At 47.3% G+C, this 9,586-nt stretch overlaps 1 long non-coding RNA gene across 1 annotated transcript; it reads left to right on the forward strand.

Annotated features, from left to right (window-relative positions):
• Nucleotides 1-1,207: 1,207 nt before the first annotated feature.
• On the forward strand, nt 1,208-2,873 carry LOC145536730 (uncharacterized). Its single transcript, XR_014075977.1, has 4 exons — nt 1,208-1,343; nt 2,038-2,132; nt 2,483-2,564; nt 2,824-2,873. It is a non-coding gene; the product is annotated as an uncharacterized LOC145536730 (long non-coding RNA).
• The last annotated feature ends 6,713 nt before the right edge of the window (nt 2,874-9,586 follow it).

A 9,586-nucleotide genomic window follows, 5' to 3' on the forward strand; every position in this document is an offset into this window, starting at 1 on the left:
CACCTGCAACCAGCAGGCCTCTGGAGGAGGGACCATGGTCTATATGCCATTCCATCTTTCTTGATCAGAGACGCTCCTGCCCTGGGGTGACCCTGTAACCTCTATACGCCTCTCTGTGAAAGAACAGACAATCAAACTGGCTGGCCAATCAGCCGTGAAATCCACTTAGTTCAATATGTATTCTCCCAAATTTGGGGAGCATTTTCCGTATCAATCATTTCCACTCTGGTTAAAGACACACTGTGCCGCCCCCAGATAGCCATATTGACTTGAAATGAAGAGGAGATGGAGGTGAGCATAACCACCGATTTTTTTTAAGCAAGAAAATGTTACTTAAGAAGGCTTCACACAGCTTAGTAATTAACATCAGAAGATCGGTCCAGCTAAACCCAGCGATAATGCCCCTCTATACCATTGGGGCGGAGGGGGGGGGGCTCTGTTACCATGGCAACATAAGGACCCATTCTGTACCACGAACGTCCCCTGCAAAACAGAGAATTATCTATTTCTTATATTTCACTCCATTCACCCGACTCTCCAAATCACACCGCAGACAGCCAAATACGAATACTTACAGAATACTTAGAGAAGAGTCAGCTCTTCGCATCAGGTGGCCAAAGTATTGGAGTTTCAGCTCCAACATCAGTCCTTCCAATGAACACTCAGGGCTCATCTCCTTTAGGATGGACTGGTTAGATCTCCTTGCAGTCCAAGGGACTCTCAAGGGTCTTCTGCAACACCCTGATGCTGGGAAAGATTGAAAGCAGGAGGAGAAGGGGACGACAGAGGATGAGATGGTTGGATGGCATCACCGACTCAATGGACATGAGTTTGGGTAATCTCTGAGAGCTGGTGATGGACAGGGAGGCCTGGCGTGCTGCAGTCCATGGGGGGTCTCAAAGAGTCAGACACGACTGAGCGACTGAACCGAACTAAGCTGAAATTGCATGCTTTCCAAAGTCTAAGATGACAAGAAACAAAGCAAAAGGTATGTGCAAAGGCCTGAGAAGTAGACCTAGGCATTGAGGGATGGACAGAGATATAGAAAGACATAGGAATACCAGCAGAGATTTCATTACATCAGCTGGGCCTTGGGAAATGGACAGTTTTCCCCCAGTAGACCTACCTGAGAGGAATGGCCAATCTCCCCGTCAATCATCGCAGGCCCACCAATGACGACGTTGGGAGGCGGGGCCGTAGAAACGTTGCGGAAGAAGCCCTAGCGCGTGACTAAGCGCGTGCCTCAGCTCCTGACTGTCTGGATTGTGCTGTGGGGCTTCCGTAGGCCGTTTTCCTCTGTTAGGATTTAACATGGCGGCCCCCTTTCCGGAGATCTCAAAAGTGTAAGTTTTACTAACTTTATTCGTATTTGGCGGTCTGCGGTGTGATTTGGAGAGTCGGGTAGATGGTGTGTCCTGATGGACACTTTGGCAGACGTGTCTGCGGGCTCCTGGGTGGATGGCGAAGAGCTCTCAGGCACTTCCGGGTTTGGTGTTGGGCGTGATTGTAACGGCGTGATGAAACTGGAAGATTTTCTTTGTTTAAATGTGGGTCTCGGAGCCTCCTTCCCAATTGTGGTCTTACTGCTTTGTAGTGTTTTGCGCCTTAAAGTGAGAGAAGGGCGGGTGCGTTTGGCTGGGTGGGTGAGGGTGCCGGACAGTCCGACTGGTGACTGGCGGCCGCCATGGAGCTGATTCCGCTTTATATTGTAGGGCGTTTGGGGTGGCTATATCGTTGCCGGGGATTGGTTCAGATGTTGATCTTGGGCCATGTTTGTGACCTTTCATAACCATTGAGGGTATTTCTGTTCTTTTCTACGTGAAGCGAGACAGTAAGGCTCTGAGGGGTCGCGTGCGGTGTTAGGACAGCTGACGGCCCTTGGCTGCCTTGGTGTTTCGTGGATAAGGGAGAGGGGACGTTTGCCGCAGCCACTCATGTTACGAGCTTCCAAGTTACCTAATTTTCCCGCAGCTGTGTTAGGCTGTCCATCTGTAAGCAAGTCTGCTTGTAAATCTGTATAATCACTGTTTCCTTCAGGACCTGTGATGGAAAAATCTAGTACTGGCCAGCCTATGGGCCTGTGATGAGAAGAGGAGTGGACCCGAAATTAGCTGTCCAGACCTGCCAGATGAGTAAGTGCGATCTTATGTTATGTGGGGCCACAAATGCTGGGAGGAACATTTGTAACATCCCATCAGCTGTAACATTATTTAACATGGTGTTGAAATGTCTTCGCTGAGTCTCTAAGATAGGAACTTCCAACAATGTCAGGATCACTCCCTGAGCGCTGCTCAGACACTATGTTTATAATCGATGTCTTTAACTAGTCAGTGGCATCTTTTTCCAGTTCACCGTGAGTGCCATTATTACAGACACATTGAATTTATTAGAATGTCACATTTCCAAAATCCTGATCTTGCCATTTTCACATCAGAGTTCTGATCTGTCTTTTTATCCTTTTGGAAAACACTTGTAATACCAGGCAGAAGCAGGCTGGACTGGATGGGATTGTGAAAAACAAACTTCAGGATTCCAGAGACTGTGGGAGTGCTGTTTTTTTTCAGGTAGGGGAACATGGATTTGAATGTAATTTAAAGCCAGCTCTGTTTAGGAAAGGGGAGAAAGATGAGGCCGGTACACCAAGTGGGTGGCAGAGAATGATAGTCTGCCAGCCTATCCCCTCTATAAGTGGGTGGGCATTTACTTTGCAGGGGTTCTGGAGGTGTAGGCTAACAGTTCAAGTAATATGCAGGTCAATACTTCATTAAATATTTACCCTTCCACAGCTTGTCGGGCTTTTTTTTTTTTTTTTTTGCCTTGCAGATGTTGCTGAGACAATACATCGTGTTTCATTAAAGATAAATTTTAGTGTCTGAGTCTGACTCTTTCTTACTGTCATCTTTGAGCCTCAATTTCCACATTTGCAAAATGGGACTCACACCTTGCTCTCAGGGATATCTCTTGTATGGTTTTTGTAAAGTGCTCAGCACACAGGAGGTACTGAAGGAATTAGTACACCATTTCCAGAATCCATATATGGGAACAGAACCTTGTGGCTTCATTTAGCTCGTCTCCCTACCTGTCCAGACCCCATTTCAACCAAACGTTTGTTTCCTTTCACAGGGCCAGCAAATTTCCTCATATATTACTGGGCTTCTCTTTGGAAACCAGCCTCTTTAATCCTGCTATGATGCCAAGAGGTAGCCCGGCAACTCACAACTTACCTTGCTCCGAGCCACTTTCTTTTCTGGCCATCTCTGGCGCCTTATGCCGAAGCTGATGTGGCTCAGCACCAAGTTCAGGCACCAAGAGGGTGCTTGTTAACTCCTCTCTTTCATTGTCTGTGTAAAGTTACTTCTTTTCTGGGCAGTGGTTAATTTGTTGAAAATCTGCGGCAGAGTTTTCACAGTTGGGGTGGGGGGAAAGCGCTAAACAGAAATATGAACTCTTCTAAGGTGCATTCAAAGACATTTCTAACCTCTAGTTTCATAGAAACCTCGGGCTCCTCTGTTGCTTTATTAGCACGGGTTTTATCCAGAAGGTGGCATCACAGAACCGGAATTTCATTCACCGAAGGTTAAAAGAAAATCCACATTTCTTTGTGATTGGAAACTAAAGTGTGTAGTCTTTAGAGGGCGTGTTTAAGGACTTTCTGTTTATCCCTGTAATCGGTGAAATTACTTTAAAGCTGTGAAAGATGGGGGTCGTGATCGTTTCCTACTCAGTGAAAACCTGAAGCCTGAGATACTTAGCAAAACCTGTCCTAAGCCCATGTTCCTTCACCAGGTGACATGATGATGATCAAAACTGGCTTATTTCCTAGTCAAAACAATTGTGAAACTTAAGAATAACCTTCTTCCCCTTCCATACATACTTGCTCCCACTGCCCATCAAAGTCATCTTGGCTGACTTTGTTGGAGGCAGGGGTCAAGAGAACCTAAATGGATGGTTTAATAGGTAAATCTGCTGTGTATTGGCACTTAAAATAAGTCACAAGGTTGAGGATTCCAAAAAGGTGACTCTCCAATTGGTGACAGTCTCACAAATCAGGGCTCTCGTGGAAAGAGAAGGTAATCCTCCTCTGAATTTGAGATGGAATCTGGCTTGCAGGTTCTTTCCCAGGAATTCATTCCTAGGCCAGCCATGTCACTTAGGCTCATGAGACAGTACCTCAGTGAATGTCTACTCACTCGTGGGAATGTTATTGTTGTATAAATTCTTGGTGTGAATACATACCACAAGTGGGATTGCTGGACTAGATGGTAGTTCTGTTTTTAATTTTTTGAGGGACTTTCATACTGTTTTCCATAGTAGCTGTACCAATTTAATCTTGAACTGAATGAGTTTCATGAGTGGTTCTCAGGCCACTTTTGATTGTCGGTTCTTTTCAGAAGTACTGTAGAGATGAGAGGCTCAAAGCGGGAAGGACTTCCCTGATCAGGAAAGCTGGAATGACTGACTACATACGGACCTTCATTGTGGTGCCTAAAGCCTAGAGGTGGGGAGGGGGCTGGGATGAGGGGGCTGGAAAGAGTGATCCTCTATAGAGCTGCTCTCAGAGCACAAGGGGAAAGCTGGACAGGAGGACTTAGGCCCTCAATGTGAAAGGTGCATTGGACTTTCTGTGGTCAAAAGTGTCTCCTAGGTATTTCTCAATCCCTGGTACTGCCTGGGAACATTGTAGCAAGGGGACTGAAAATAATAGTGCACATGGCTGAGTGTGACATGGGAGTGGATTACTTTCTGGCAAAGGTGAGACTTTCATGATGAAGACTTTACCCTATGTTACAGCATTCCTCAGAATTTTGGACTTCGCTGTTAGGGATGTTCTTGTGTTCCTGCTTCAGTCTGTGCACTGCCTTAGGCTGTGAAAAGCGGTTCGGGAAAGGTGACCTTTCCCCCGCCTATACTGTGGCCTAGAGCAGTAATCTGAGGGAGTCTCCTGGGAGGCGCCCACTCATGCTGAGTACACTTGCTTGAGTAGGCCGCTCACCTCCTCTGTAAAAAGGACCTGTGGCCCTAAAGAGGCAGATGAAAGTGAGCTGCTGTTGCTGGTGTGTTCTACTGATATAGTAACCAGACACTTCTTCCTTTGACTCTCACAGGGCTTAGGTGCTTTGCTGAAGTCCCTCCTGTACTGTGGCCTAGAGCAGTAATCTGAGGGAGTCTCCTGGGAGGCGCCCACTCATGCTGAGTACACTTGCTTGAGTAGGCCGCTCACCTCCTCTGTAAAAAGGACCTGTGACCCTAAAGAGGCAGATGAAAGTAAGCTGCTGTTGCTGGTGTCTTCTACTGATATACTAACCAGACACTTCTTCCTTTGACTCTCACATGGCTTAGGTGCTTTGCTGAAGTCCCTCCTGTACTGTGGCCTAGAGCAGTAATCTGAGGGAGTCTCCTGGGAGGCGCCCACTCATGCTGAATACACTTGCTTGAGTAGGCCGCTCACCTCCTCTGTAAAAAGGACCTGTGGCCCTAAAGAGGCACATGAAAGTGAGCTGCTGTTGCTGGTGTGTTCTAGTGATATACCAACCAGACACTTCTTCCTTTGACTTTCACATGGCTTAGGTGCTTTGCTGAAGTCCCTCCTGTACTGTGGCCTAGAGCAGTAATCTGAGGGAGTCTCCTGGGAGGCGCCCACTCATGCTGAGTACACTTGCTTGAGTAGGCCGCTCACCTCCTCTGTAAAAAGGACCTGTGGCCCTAAAGAGGCAGATGAAATTGAGCTGCTGTTGCTGGTGTGTTCTACTGATATACTAACCAGACACTTCTTCCTTTGACTCTCACAGGGCTTAGGTGCTTTGCTGAAGTCCCTCCTGTACTGTGGCCTAGAGCAGTAATCTGAGGGAGTCTCCTGGGAGGCGCCCACTCATGCTGAGTACACTTGCTTGAGTAGGCCGCTCACCTCCTCTGTAAAAAGGACCTGTGGCCCTAAAGAGGCAGATGAAAGTGAGCTGCTGTTGCTGGTGTGTTCTACTGATATAGTAACCAGACACTTCTTCCTTTGACTCTCACAGGGCTTAGGTGCTTTGCTGAAGTCCCTCCTGTACTGTGGCCTAGAGCAGTAATCTGAGGGAGTCTCCTGGGAGGCGCCCACTCATGCTGAGTACACTTGCTTGAGTAGGCCGCTCACCTCCTCTGTAAAAAGGACCTGTGGCCCTAAAGAGGCAGATGAAGGTGAGCTGCTGTTGCTGGTGTGTTCTACTGATATACCAACCAGACACTTCTTCCTTTGACTCTCACATGGCTTAGGTGCTTTGCTGAAGTCCCTCCTGTACTGTGGCCTAGAGCAGTAATCTGAGGGAGTCTCCTGGGAGGCGCCCACTCATGCTGAGTACACTTGCTTGAGTAGGCCGCTCACCTCCTCTGTAAAAAGGACCTGTGACCCTAAAGAGGCAGATGAAAGTAAGCTGCTGTTGCTGGTGTCTTCTACTGATATACTAACCAGACACTTCTTCCTTTGACTCTCACATGGCTTAGGTGCTTTGCTGAAGTCCCTCCTGTACTGTGGCCTAGAGCAGTAATCTGAGGGAGTCTCCTGGGAGGCGCCCACTCATGCTGAGTACAGTTGCTTGAGTAGGCCGCTCACCTCCTCTGTAAAAAGGACCTGTGGCCTTAAAGAGGCACGTGAAAGTGAGCTGCTGTTGCTGGTGTGTTCTACTGATACACCAACCACACACTTCTTCCTTTGACTCTCACATGCCTCAGGTGCCTTGCTAAAGTCCTAAAGAAGGCACATATTAGCAATGTCAGCATGTGGGGCATGGTAAATGTTGAGTCTGGGGCAGAAGTTGGCAGTAGCCTGATGTGACAATTCTGTGCCATTGTGCAGAACGAGGACACATTGGGAATCCTGAGGAGTCCCAACTCTGTTCTTAGGAATGTGGTTGGAGCTTTCCTCGTTCACTTTCTGCACTCTTCCACTGAGCACACTCTGCACATTGGTTGGAAGAAAGAGGTCCGATGGTCCTTGTCAATCAACTGTCCATGAATCCGGGCCAGTTGCTTCCTTCGGGGCATATGCCAATGAGCCTGGATGTCCAGGAACCTCCCGAGTCAGGTACCCCAGCTGGAGGATGAAGCCCTTGTATTCCTCTTGCTGGAGAGGGCTACACCCCCAGGCTGTAGCTGTCTCTCCCGCCTGTGTATCTGCTAGAAAGCCTTTCTAGCAGAAAGGCTGGCTGGCGGTGGCTCCTTTTCCATTTTGGTCTTCCTGTTGGTGGGGGTGACGTAGCCTCAAGGGGACCTTCTCTGCACTCTGAAGGAAGAAGGTGGTGTTGGTGCAACAGTGGAGGGACAGTTATGCATTGTTTGTGGTGGTGTGCTACTGGAGTGGGGGAGAGGAAAGGGGAGCTCAATTTGGGGAGGGAAAAGGTCCTATGGTTTCCCCATTTCAGGCTTTAGCTTCGTCTTGCTTAGGGAAATTTGGGCCCAGCAGGGCTATGAGCAGGAGGCTCTGAGAGTATAAGGAAAGACTGACAGCGGGGAGGACAAGGCTGTTTGGTGTGACGACTGTGGTGGACATTGTGGGTGCAGGGCTCTTTCTCCTGTCTCCTTTCTCCATTCTTGTGCCCTTCCTTTGGGTTAGCACCGCTGAGGGACAGCAGATAACAAAGGACCCTGATGGCTATACTATAAGAAAATATGGCTTTCTTATAAACTAGGACATTTATTATGGGAACAGGATTATTTTCCATTTTCCCAAGTGAACTGTGATTTTGTCTGCAAGTGAAGGCTTTGCTGTCTCTTCCTTGTTCTGTGTTGCCTAGACCTGTGAAAAATGGCTGTTGTGGAAGGGGAGCCCTTTGTCCTGCTGTACTGTTGCACAGTTTATAATCTAAGGGAGTTCTGAGAAGGAACTGCTGTTGCTTACACTATGTATTTTTTTTCTCCAGAGATATTTTCTGCCCTTTTCCTGTAGCTTTATGGGCTCTTGGTCACTGCTTTTGCTGCCAGGTCCCTGAAGGAACACTCTTGGTTTGTCAAATTACCAAGAGGCTTATTTAACTTACAGAAAAGATTTGCACACGTTGCAGAGAGTCAGAAATGGCAATCCACTCCAGTGTTCTTGCCTGGAGAATCCCAGGGACAGAGGAGCCTGGTGGGCTGCCGTCTGTGGGGTCACACAGAGTCGGACACGACTGAAGTGACTTAGCAGCAGCAGAGTCAGACAAAGAACTGACACATATTCCAAAGTTTTTTAGGAAAGGCGAGAAAGAAGGCCTCGTCCCTTTTCAACATGCACAATTTAATTTTCCTTATTTTAGTTTCCCTTACAATGGGCTCCCTGTGAGACACCAGGTCCCCTGGGTATCTGCACCCTCCCTCCAAGTGCTGATTCTAAAGTCCTGGCCATAGTCGGACCTGTGCAGAGAACTTCCTCAAGAGGAACTTGTGGAAACAGCACCTGAAGGACAAGTAAAAAGTATGAGTGACTGCTTATCCTCTAGCAGCTTTTTACCCATACATATTGTCCTCAGGGGGAATTCTCTGTGATCAATGGGATCAGTCGGGATGAGGATTGAAACTACAAACCTTGTTTAGAGATGGTTTAAATCGCTCTGCTGATGTCAGCAGTCTGTTGGCAAGTGGAGCTGAACTTCGTCTCTCACCGTCCCTTTCTCAAGTGCTCTGAAGGAGCAGAGGTTTGATCTCCAATTGGCAGAGGTCTGATTTCTGTGTCCTGTGGTGCACAGGACCTGCTAGAATACTTGGTAGGAGGCAAGGACTCAGATCCTGCAGAGTTTTAGTTATGGAATTTTAGTGTGCAGCTCTGTCAAAAAGAGTGGACAGAATGAGCAAAATATGTGCATTCCTGTACAATTTGAATGGTCTGTTCATCCCTCTGGATTTGAATTTGCCCTCCCAGTCCACTATGCTGACTCCAGCATGCACAGAAAAGGGGTTACTGAGCATCGCCAGCCAGGCCATCTCACAGTTTAGATTTGGGTTGGCTTTTCTGAGCTTCCTTCGCCTCTCTTTATTCATGTGCAAGCCTACTGTACTGCTTCTTGTCAGCTTTGGAAAAGGACAGCAGTGGGCTCACTTCAGTGAATCCTAAGGAGATTCACCGGTTTACTCAGCCTCTCCCCATCAGTCAGACAAAGCAGCTTCCAGAATGCTGAAAGGCCTGTTGTAGAATTTCCTCTAGTAGGTTGTCAGAGTACTGAGCTACAGGATATAGGATATAGTTAAAGCCAGGAACCAGGCACCTGTGCATCTCCTCCAGGCCCCAGAACTGATGTGTACTGAAAATGCTAAGAGGGTAGATCTTATTCTGTCATGTGTTTATTACCAAATAATAATAATAATAATAATAAATTATGAAGGTGGAATGAAACCTCAGAGTGGATGGGTGTGTTTATGGTATACGTTATGGATATGCTTTATGGATGTATACTTATCTCCAGACTCATTAGATTGTATACATTAAATGTGTACATGTTTTTGTATGTCAGTCATTCATCATACCTCAATAAAGGGGTTTAAAAAAATAATTAAAAAGACCCTTCCATGATCACAAATGAGTGCCTCCCCCCAAGTGTTTTTAGATTTTAGAACTGAGAGGGAAGGATGTTTCTCCTTG

This window comes from Giraffa tippelskirchi, chromosome X (genome assembly GCF_054371585.1).
Source record: "Giraffa tippelskirchi isolate mGirTip1 chromosome X, T2T-mGirTip1v1.2.pri, whole genome shotgun sequence".
In the NCBI taxonomy this organism is placed as follows: domain Eukaryota; kingdom Metazoa; phylum Chordata; class Mammalia; order Artiodactyla; family Giraffidae; genus Giraffa; species Giraffa tippelskirchi.